This window comes from Hordeum vulgare, chromosome 4H, assembly GCF_904849725.1.
Source record: "Hordeum vulgare subsp. vulgare chromosome 4H, MorexV3_pseudomolecules_assembly, whole genome shotgun sequence".
Lineage (NCBI taxonomy): Eukaryota > Viridiplantae > Streptophyta > Magnoliopsida > Poales > Poaceae > Hordeum > Hordeum vulgare.
The window spans coordinates 141,109,111-141,120,880 of NC_058521.1; positions in this window are offsets into that span (position 1 = coordinate 141,109,111).

The window sequence follows — 11,770 nt, forward strand, 5'->3', positions numbered from 1 at the left end:
ACTTTAAGAAGTATGTGCAGAGCCAGAAGTAGAAGGCCTTGAGGGAATTCAAGTCCCCATTGGATACGTCACCTCCATTAGCGGTGGGGACTGTGTGGCAGCAGCTGAGGACTTTGTTGCCACCTTGGGAGCTGACTGAGGAATTTGTTTCGAGGGATTTGCCCAGGAGGACTTTGGCTTCATAGCTGACTTCTTCAAAATAGCTCGCTTCGGACCAGCTTCAATACCACAAGCCTTAGCAGCACACAAGGAGGCAGCAGCAGCTGCAGCACCAGATACCTCATTGAATCTCTTCACAGCCTATTTTGAAACTTTTTGCAATTTGGCATGTTGCCTTGCACATTCTTCAGGATAGTCTTCAATAGTGGCAAGGCTTGTTGAATCAGCAACTTGTTAATTGCCAAGAGGAGGCCTTTTGCATGGAGGCTTCAAGGCGAATTTCTTCATGTATTTAGGAGTCACATACTTGTACTCCTTCCATTCTTTGGCCGATCTCCTCTCAATTTTTTGCAAGCATTTTGCACTTTTCCTTTGTTTCCTTTCCATAGACTGCTTCATCAGGTGTGCAATATTCATCATAGATGTCATTGAGTATCTCAAAAGGAGTGTTGGTATCGGCTTTCTTTCCTCCCTTTTGTTTTTTTCATGAGCCATTTTCTTTACTTGAGGAATATGAACCTCTGAGGAATCTAATGAGGTGTGCAAATTTTCTTCAAGAAATGCTGCAAATGAGTTAAGTTTATGAGAACCTAGTGATTCGTCAGCATGCGTTTTTTATCCATGAACAAAGTATAGGTGCAAAGAATTTGAAGAGGTCATATGCATTCTCACAAGATTTTAAAAAATGACACAAATTGAGTAAATTGACCAATAATGTATTTGAGGAGTTTCGCTAAGTGTTCTTATCTAGGGTTCCTGAGTTGTGCAGATCCAAAAGTTTACTAAATTGAGGAATCACTCGAAGAATTGAGTAACTTGGTGAAATCTATCAAGTGTTCTAGACATGGAAGTGTTCATGTGATGAATTTGCTGAGGAATAACACTTTTTGAAGATTATATGGAAATACAGAGATTAACACGGGCTGTAAAATTAGATTTTAATTACCGTGGTTGAAGAACATGAAGAACACGACGATTTGTGGAGGGTGAAACAGAAGCTCGTTAGTTCATATCTTCAGCGCCCTAACTCGGCGGCTGAAGACAACTACGGCGACGGTGGAGGAATAAGATCCGAAGCTGGCATGAGTACGGCGATGATGATGTTGAGAAACTGAAGCTCTTCCTCACCAGTGAGGATGATTTCCAGCGGTGGCGCTGGGTTTGGCTTCGAGCGGTGAGAAGTGGAAACGAGAGGAAGAAATGACGAAGGGGTGAGAGTGGGGTATTCATAGCCCAGGTGAAAATGTTCCGGCCCGAAATTTTTGCGCCAGATTGCCCCTGGCCTTTCCTCTCCGCTCGACATGTGGCATTCACATATTAAGCAGTGGAGTTAGTGGAGATCATGTATATCGTGCTTATCCAATAAGGGTACTGGGTGCGGTTTGAGCGGTAACGCGTGCATTTTTTTGAAATAAATTTTGAGGACCTTTTCCACAAATTGTTCACGTGACAAGGGTTCAATGAAGACTTCGAAGGAGTTTCAAACAGAATGCATATGAAGAATTAGAGAACAGACAATTGAGATTAGAATAGAGGGGGAATGGGTTTGATCACATTCACTTAGAAAATAATACAACATGAAGACTTAGCTATAAGTGAATGTTTTTTAGGACTTTCAAAGCTCAGAAATAAGTATATAGTCAATGAAGAACACATTTTGGAAATTTGAAGAATTTGAACTTCTGGGGAATTTGCAAACTTGAGGAATTTCAGAACCCGAAGACTTTGAAGATTTGAAGAATTTGCAAAAATATCAACTTTGAAGAATTTCAAATTGGGTGGGTGGCGTGGGTGACCCATCGTATAAGAATGATGATTTGGCGCACCATGTACAATTGTCGTAGGGTCCTGAGAATCAAATTGTTCACCAATTTCTTCACACTTAGAGTGTTATTCTTCATTGATTAAAGAAAAATATTACTTTGTGTTTTGCACATCTAAGTCATCAATTTTGCGTAAGTGTTAGGATGTGTGTACTTCCACAGAAGATTCGAAGATTCTAGGATATTTAGCTCACACCGCAACTTGCAAAGGCTTAGTGAATATATCTGCTAGTTGGCCTTCAGTCTTCATGTGGTCGATGACGATGTTGTCGTTGAGTACATGATCACAAAAAAAACGATCATGAATCTGGATGTCCTTGGTCTTCGAGTGTTGTACTATGTTGTATGCAATCTTGATTTCACTCTCATAGTTGCAGTAGAGTGGCACGTTCTTCATGTTGATGTCGTAGTCCATGAGGGTTTGCTTCACCCATAGAAGTTGAGCACAACATGAACCAGCAACAATGTACACCGCTTCATAAGTGGAAAGTTACACATTATTCTGCTTCTTTAAGGACCAACATACTAAGGATCGTGTGAGGAAATGGTCGGTGTGTGATGTTAACTTGCGATCCACACGATCACCAACATAGTCAGAGTGAGAGTATCGAACAAGATGACGATTTGAGACCTTGGGGTACCATAATACAAGAATTGGTGTGTGAGCTAGATATTGGAGAATATGCTTCACAGCCTTATGGTGTGATTCCTTCGGTGTTACTTGGAAATGGGAACACATGCAAACACTAAGCACAATATCTGGCCTACATGCACATAGGTACAATAAAGAGCCAATCATAGAGCGATATACCTGCTGATCAAAATCTTTACCATTTTCGTCAGTGCACACGTGGCCGTTGGTAGGCATGGGAATTTTGACGCCTTTGCATTCATGGATGCCGGATTTCTTAAGGACATCCTTGCGGTATTCCTTCGTGACGAGCCCTAGGAAGAATTTCATCTCCCCCGTCATGGACATTTGATATTATTCACCCATCATGTAGGAAAATTCGTCACTCTAACGTTTGTCAGTACCACCAATGATGATATCATCCATATATATTTGGCACACAAATAGTTCGTTGTCATAGGATTTTGTGAAAAGATTTGGGTCGAGTGAACCGGGTTTGAAGCCTTTCTTCACTAGGAATTCCTTCAATGTGTCATACCACGCTCGAGGGGCTTGCTTGAGGCCATAGAGAGCCTTGTTGAGTGTGAAGACTTTGTCAGGATGCTTTGGGTCTTCAAATCTTGGGGGTTGAGCAACATATACTTCTTCCTCAAGCTTACCATGAAGGAATGCACTTTTCACAGCCATTTGATACAATGTGATATTGTGATGCTTAGAATAGGCAAGCAATATACGAATAGCTTCAAGTCGAACAACAGATGCAAAAGTTTCGTCAAAGTCAATTCCTTCAACCTTGTTCCTCACTACATGACCATCTTCGTCTTGCTTGTTTCGGTAGATCCACTTGGTACCAATGACATTGTGCTTGCGAGGATCAGGCCACTTGACAAGTTCCCACACATTCTTAATGTTGAATTGATGAAGTTATTCTTGCATGACTTGAATCCACTCAGGTTCCATGAAGGCATCATCAACTTTTGAGGGTTCTATATTAGACACGAGGGAAGAATGCCCACCAAAGTTAATCAAATGTGAATCTTTTGAGCGAGTGAGGGGACCTGGAGCATTGATGTCATCGAGGATTTTGTCTATTTTCACTTCATTTTCAATCCACGGATGTGCGGGTTCAAGACTTTGATCGGGTTGAGGAATTTGATCTGGAGCAATTTTCTCACGTGCACCAGCCCAAATTTCTTTTTTGTTTCGGATGACTTCTCCAACAGGTGGTTTTTCTTCAGTAGGAATGATATCTTCAGTAACCTTGAGCTTAATAGCTTCCTCAGGAGGCATTTCATCTAGTATAGGAGGCAGGTGCTCTCTTTGCGAGCCATTAGTTTCATTGAACCGCACATCTACAGTTTCAATAACCTTGTTCTGCTAGTTGTTGAAGCTCTGTAGGTGTGCGAGTCCTTTTCGTAACCAATCATAAAACCCTCATGTGATTTTCGTGCAAACTTTGAACTGTGGTGAGGATCTCTAATCCAGCATCTTGCACCGAAGACTTTGAAATAACTTACATTGGGTTTCTTGTCAGTAAGGAGTTTGTATGAAGTCCTCTGAAGGGATTTGTGAAGATATACCCTGTTGATGATGTCGCAGGCAGTGTTGATTACCTAAGGCCAAAAGCGACGAGGAGTCTGATATTCTTCAAGAATAGTCCATGACATCTCAACTAGAGTCATGTTCTTGCGCTCCACGATGCCATTCTATTGAGGAGTATAAGGGGCAGAAAACTCATGAGTAATACAAAGTTCATCAAGATAGTCATCAAGACCAGTGTTCTCGAGCTCTCTACCATTGTCACTCTTGGTTTTCTTGATCTTGACGCCGAAGTTCGTCGATGCCCTTGATGAAAATCGTTTGAAGACTTCCTACACTTCAGTTTTGTAAAGGATAATATGCACCCAAGTATAACGAGAATAGTCGTCAACAATGACAAACCCATATAGTGATGCTGAATTGGTTAGAGTATCATAATGAGTAGGTCCAAAGAGTTCCATATGAAGCAATTAAAAAGGACGACTAGTGATCATGATAGTCTTCGAGGGGTGCTTGGATCTGGTCATCTTTCCAAACTCACAAGCCCCATAGAGACGATCCTTGAGGAATTTGACACTTTTGATGCCAATGATATGTTTCTTCTTCGCCAGTGTGTGCATATTCCTCATGTGTGCATGACCAACTCATTCATGCCATAGCCATCCCTCTGAGGCTTTTGCAAGTAAAAACATGGCCGGATGCAGATCTGTAGAGAAATCAACAATGTACAAGTCTCCTCTCCTAAAGCTTCCCAAGACTTTGAATTTTCAGATTACATGATGACTACGCATTGATATTTGCCAAAGATGACAATCATATCAAGATCACAAAGCATTGAGACTGAAGTGAGGTTAAACCGAAGGGATTCTACAAGCATGACTTTGTCCATGTGTCGGTCCTTAGTAATAGCCACCTTACCGAGGCCCAATACCTTGTTTTTACCATTGTCTGCAAAGGTGATATGATTCGGTGATGATGGAGTCAATGTGATATTCATCAATAAACTATTGTCACCATTCATGTGATTTGTCACCCACTGTCAAGAACCGATTGTGTGGTTTTGGGTTTGTCATCCTGCAGATGAATTAGTACTGCTTACCATCTCATATGCTTCAGAGTGAACAACATGATATCAAATTCATCAGACTTGAATTTCATCACATATAGTAGAATTAAGACATAATGAGGGCGTGTGAAATGATAAGCATTTCATCATGATTAGCTTGCGTTCTTTCAAGAAATTCCTCGCGTCTCCAGCAAATTCTTCACATGATCACTTTCATCTCGAGACCTGACCTACACAAGTGATTAGTTCAATTTCTTCACCATCCACATCTGATGGGGTGGCAAAGATTCCATCATCCTGAGAGCACCATAAGAAAATTTAGGTATTGAAGCTAATGCACTTCGTTTCACATAAGGGGGGTTAGAGTACTCAAATGAATAAGTAGAGAAATTCTTCAAGGACTTATGAATATAGTGATTTGAGGAATAGTGCACATATTCATGTCCCTTGTAGTTTCCCTGCATATCAGATTCATTAGTGCAAGTCCAAGAAAAGTTTTGGTAATATGAGGAATTTGATCCTCATGAAGACCTTGGTCCTCTTGAGGAATTTGATCTGGGGTTCCTATTCTTCACCAGAAGGCTTTCCAAGCTGCTTTTGGGAACCCAGATTTTCCTCATGGGTGGTCCATTCCTGCAGTTAGTTCCAACATATATAGCAAATACTTCACCATTCTTATTTTTCATCAGTTTATAGTTTGAGTCAAGTGACTCATTAGAGGAATATAAAGTTTCACATGCAAAGCCTGATAGAGTAGTTGGATCAATAGGGGGTCCTTTTGAAGCAACCCTAAGGTTTTGGGATACTGCTAAGGTTTCCAGTACGACCCATCAACATTCAATTTCCTCTCAAATGCAATACCCTCTTTCCTGTTGGAAATATGCCCTAGAGGCAATGATAAATAGTTATTATTATATTTCATGTTTAAATATAATCATTTATTATCGATTATATAATTGTATTGAATGAAAACATAGATACATGTGTGGATACATAGACACAACAATGTCCCTAGCAAGCCTCTAGTTGGCTAGCCAGTTGATCAAGGATAATCAAGGTTTTCTAGCTATGTGCAAACTGTTGTTGCTTGATAACTCGATCACATCATTAGGAGAATCATGTGATGGACTAGACCCAAACTATGAACGTAGCATGTTGATCGTGTTGTTTTATTGCTATAGTTTTCTTCGTGTAAAGTATTTGTTCCTATGAACATGAGATCATATAACTCACTGACACCGGAAGAATGCCTTGTGTGTATCAAACATCACAACGTAACTGGGTGACTATAAAGGTGCTCTACAGGCATCTCCGAGGGTGTCCGTTGAGTATTATGGATCAAGACTGGGATTTGTCACTCCGTGTGACGGAGAGGTATCTCAGGGCCCACTCGGTAATACAACATAACACACAAGCCTTGCAAGCAATGTGACTAATTGTAAGTCACAGGATCTTGTATTATGGAACGAGTAAAGAGACTTGCTGGTAACGAGATTGAAATAGGTATGCGGATACCGATGATCAAATCTCGGGCAAGTAACATACTGAAGGACAAAGGGAATAACATACGGGATTGCCTGAATCCTTGACACTGAGGTTCAACCAATGAGTTATTCGGAGGATATGTAGGATCCAATATGGGCATCCAGGTCCCACTATTGGATATAGACCGAGGAGTACCTCGGGGCATGTCTACATAGTTCTCAAACCCGCAGGGTCTGCACACTTAAGGTTCGACGATGTTTTAGTATAGTTGAGGTATATGTGTGGTTACCGAATGTTGTTCGGAATCCCGGATGAGATCACGGAGGTCAAGAGGTTCTACAGAATCGTCCGAAGACGAAGTTTGATATATAGGATGACCTCATTTGCTTACCGGAAAGTTTTCGGGCATTACCGGGAATGTACCGAAGTGAGGAATGGGTTCCGGATGTTCACCGGGAGGGGGCCAACCCACCCGGGAAATCCCATAGGCCCTAGGTGTGGCGCACCAGCCCTTGGTGGGCTGGTGGGATAGCCCAATAAGGCCTATGCACCAAGGATAAGAAAATCGAAGAGAAAACAAAAAAAAAAGAGGTGGGAAGGAAGGGAAGGACTCCACCTTCCAATCCTAGTTGGACTAGGATTGGAGGTGGACTCCTCGACCTCCTTGGCCGACGCACCCTTGAGGACTTAGTCCTCAAGGCAAACCTCCTCCACCTCCCTCCCATATATACTAGTGTTTTAGGGCTGATTTGAGACAACTTTTGCCACGGCAGCCTGACCACAAACACAACGATTTTTCCTCTAGATCGTATTTCTGCGGAGCTCGGGCGGAGCCCTGCACGAGTAGATTCTTCACCATCACCGGAGCGCCGTCACTCTGCCGGAGAAATCATCTACTTCTCCGTATTGCTTGCTGGATCAAGAAGGCCGAGATCATCGTTGAGTTGTACATGTGCTGAACGCGGAGGTGCCGTCTGTTCGGCACTAGATTAGAGCGGATCATGGGACGGATCGCGGGACGGTTCGTGGGACGGTTCGCGGGGCGGATCGAGGGACATGAGGACGTTCCACTACATCAACCATGTTTCTTAACACTTCCTGCTGTGTGGTCTACAAGGGTACGTAGATCCAAATCTCCTCTCGTAGATGGACATCACCATGATAGGTCTTCGTGTTTGTAGGAATTTTTTTGTTTCCCATGCAACGTTCCCCAACAGTGGTATCATGAGCTAGGTTCATGCATAGATGTAATCTCAAGTAGAACCCAAAGGGTTTTGTGGACGGTGATGTTCGATTTGCTTCCCTGCTTAGTCTTTTCTCGATTCGGCGGTATTGTTGGATTGAAGCGACCCACACCAACATTATTTGTATGCTTACAAAAGACTGGTTTCATCGCTTGACATGCAACCTCGTTACATAAAGCTGACTGGCGGGTGATACGTCTCAAATGTATCTATAAATTTTGATGATTTCACGCTGTTATCTTGCCTTCTTTGTATGTTTTATGTACCTTTTTATATCTTTTCGGGACTAACTTATTAATTCAGTGCCAAGTGCCAGTTACTGTTTTTTCCGTGTTTTTGACTCTTTTCAGATCTGATTTTGGAACGGAGTCCAAACGGAAGAAAAACCCCGAAATGATTTTTTCCCGAACGTAAGAAGTCCAGGGGGGCTTTGGGCCAGGCCAGGTGAGCTCCAGGGAGCCCAGAAGCCCCCACTCCGCCACTAGGGGGGAGGCAGCGGTGGGCATGCTTGTGGCCTCCCTGGCCGCCCCCTGACCTAGGTCTTTGGCCTATAAATTCCCAAATATTCCAAAAAAATCAGGGGAGCCTCGAAAATACTTTTCCGACGCCTCAAGCTTCCGTTTACGCGAGATCTCATCTGGAGACCCTTCCCGGCGCCCTGCCGGAGGGGACTTTGGAGTTGGAGGGCTTCTTCATCATCATCATCGCCCTTCCAATGACTCGTGAGTAGTTCACTTCAGACCCACGGGTGTGTAGTTAATAGCTATATGGCTTCTTCTCTCTCTTGGATCTTCAATACAAAGTTCTCCAAGATCTTCATGGACATCTATCCGATGTAATCTTCTTTGGCGGTATGTTTGTCGAGATCCGATGAATTGTGGACTTGTGATCAGATTATCTATGATATATTTGAGTCTTTGCTGATTTCTTATATGCATGATTTGATATCCTTGTAAGTGTCTCCGAGTCTTGGGTTTTGTTTGGCCAACTAGATCTATGATTCTTGCAATGGGAGAAGTGCTTGGTTTTGGGTTCTTCCATGTGGTGACCTTTCCCAGTGACAGTAGGGGCAGCAAGGCACACATCAAGAAGTTGCCATCAAGGGTAAAAAGATGGGGTTTTTATCATTGGTTTGAGATTATCCCTCTACATCATGTCATCTTGCTTAAAGCGTTACTCTGTTCTTATGGACTTAATACACTAGATGCATGCTGGATAGCGGTCGACGTGTGGAGTAATAGTAGTAGATGCAGAAAGTATCGGTCTACTTGTTTCGGACGTGATATATATAGAAATAATCATTGCATAGCTATCGTCACGACTCTGGACAGTTCTATCAATTGCTCGACAGTAATTTGTTCACCCACCATCTACTTGCTTTCATGAGAGAAGCCACTAGTAAACACTACGCCCCCCGGGTCTATTCACATCCATCGTTTACAACTCTGCTTTTACTTTGCTTTGTTACTTTGTTTCTTTCAGTTCTCACTTGGAAAACAATCTATAAGGGATTGACAACCCCTTCATAGCGTTGGGTGCAATATTTTGTGTTTGTGCAGGATCTTGACATACTCCTCTGCTGGATTGATACCTTGGTTCTCAAACTGAGGGAAATACTTACCTCCGCTATGCTACATCATCCTCTCCGCTTCGAGGGAACACCAACGTAGAAGGATTCCTCGTGTCGTCGACGTGCCCATTTCTAGCACCACTCGAAGGTCCTTTGTGCAGCAGCATAACGGACATCAGAAGCATTTCTGGCGCCGTTGCCGGGGATACACACCAAACATCAGCGGGTGTCGTTTTCTTCAACTTTAGTTGAATTGGTTTTGACCGAGGCGGTCCTTGGAGAGGTTAAATAGCAATCTGCACATCTCCATTGTGGTTTTGCGTAAGTAAGATGTGATCTACTAGATGCCCATAGCAGCCACGTAAAACATGCAACAACAATTAGAGAACGTCTAAGCAGGGTATGCTTGTGATATTATATGGCCAATAACGTGATGTGATATATTGGATGTAAGAGATGATCATGTTGTAATAGTTAATATCGACTTGCACGTCGATGGTACGGCAACCGGCAGGAGCCATAGGGTTGTCTTTAAACTAACGTTTGTAATTGCAGATGCGTTTACTATATTGCTAGGACATAGCTTTAGTAGTAATAGCATCAGTAGCACGACAACCCCGATGGCGACACGTTGATGGAGATCATGGTGTGGTGCCGGTGACAAGAAGATCCTGTCGGTGCTTTGGTGATGGAGATCAACAAGCACACAATGATGGCCATATCATGTCACTTATGAATTGCATGTGATGTTAATCCTTTTAAGCACCTTATTTTCCTTAGAACGACGGTAGCATTATGAGGTGATCTATCACTAAAATTTCAAGACGAATTGTGTTCTCCCTGACTGTGCACCATTGCTACAGTTCGTCGTTTCGAGACACCACGTGATGATCGGGTGTGATAGACTCAACGTTCACATACAACGGGTGCAAAACAGTTGCACACGCGGAACACTCGGGTTAAGCTTGACGAGCCTAGCATGTGCAAACATGGCCTCGAAACACATGAGACTGAAAGGTCAAGCATGAATCATATAGTTGATATGATTAGCATAGGGATGCTTACCACTGAAACTATCCTCAACTCACGTGATGATCGGACTTGAGCTAGTGGAATTGGATCATGTACCACTCAAATGACTAGAGAGATGTACTTTTTGAGTGGGAGTTTAGCAAGTAATTTGATTAACTAAACCCTAATTATCTTGAACATAGGCTAAGTCCACTTTGAAAATGTTTGTGTTGTAGATCAATGGCTCACGCGACAGTCACCCTGAATTTTAATACGTTCCTAGAGAAAGCTAAGTTGAAAGAGGATGGAAGCAACTTTGTAGAATGGGCTCGTAATCTTAAGTTGCTCCTGCAAGCTGGGAAGAAGGATTATGTCCTTAATGCTGCGCTAGGAGATGAACCACCCGCCATGGCTGACCAAGATGCTAAGAACGCTTGGTTAGCACGCAAGGAGGACTACTCAGTAGTTCAATGTGCAGTCTTGTATGGCTTAGAGCCGGGACTTCAACGTCTCTTTGAGCATCATGCAACATATGAGATGTTCCAGGAGTTGAAGTTTATCTTTCAGAAGAATGCCCGGATCGAGAGGTATGAGACCTCCGATAAATTCTATGCTTGCAAGATGGAGGAGAATTCGTTTGTCAGTTAACATGTGCTCAAAATGTCTGGGTACTCAAACCATCTAGCAGAGCTAGGGATTGAACTCCCGCAAGAAGCTATCACTGATAGAATTCTTCAATCACTGCCACCAAGCTATAAGAGCTTTGTGTTGAACTATGACATGCAAGGGATGAACAAATCACCCGGCGTGTTATTCGCGATGCTGAAAATCGGAGAGTCAGAACTCCGTAAAGAGAATCAAGTGTTGATGGTGAATAAGACCACTAGTTTCAAGAGAAATGGAAAAGGAAGGAAGGGTAATTCAAAGAAGAACAGCAAGCCTGTTGCCAAAGCTGGACCTAAGCCTGAAACGGAGTGCTATTATTGTAAGGGTATGGGTCACTAGAAGCGCAGCTGCCCCAAGTATCTGGCTGATAAGAAGGCGGCCAAGGAAAAATTAGGTATATTCGATATACATGTTATTGATGTGTACTTGACTAGCTCTCGTAGTAGTGCCTGGGTTTTCGATACCGATTCTGTTGCTCATATTTGCAACTCGAAACAGGAACTGCGGAATAAGCGAACGCTGGCGAAGGATGAAGTGACGATGTGCGTGGGAAATGGTTCCAAGGTTGATGCAATC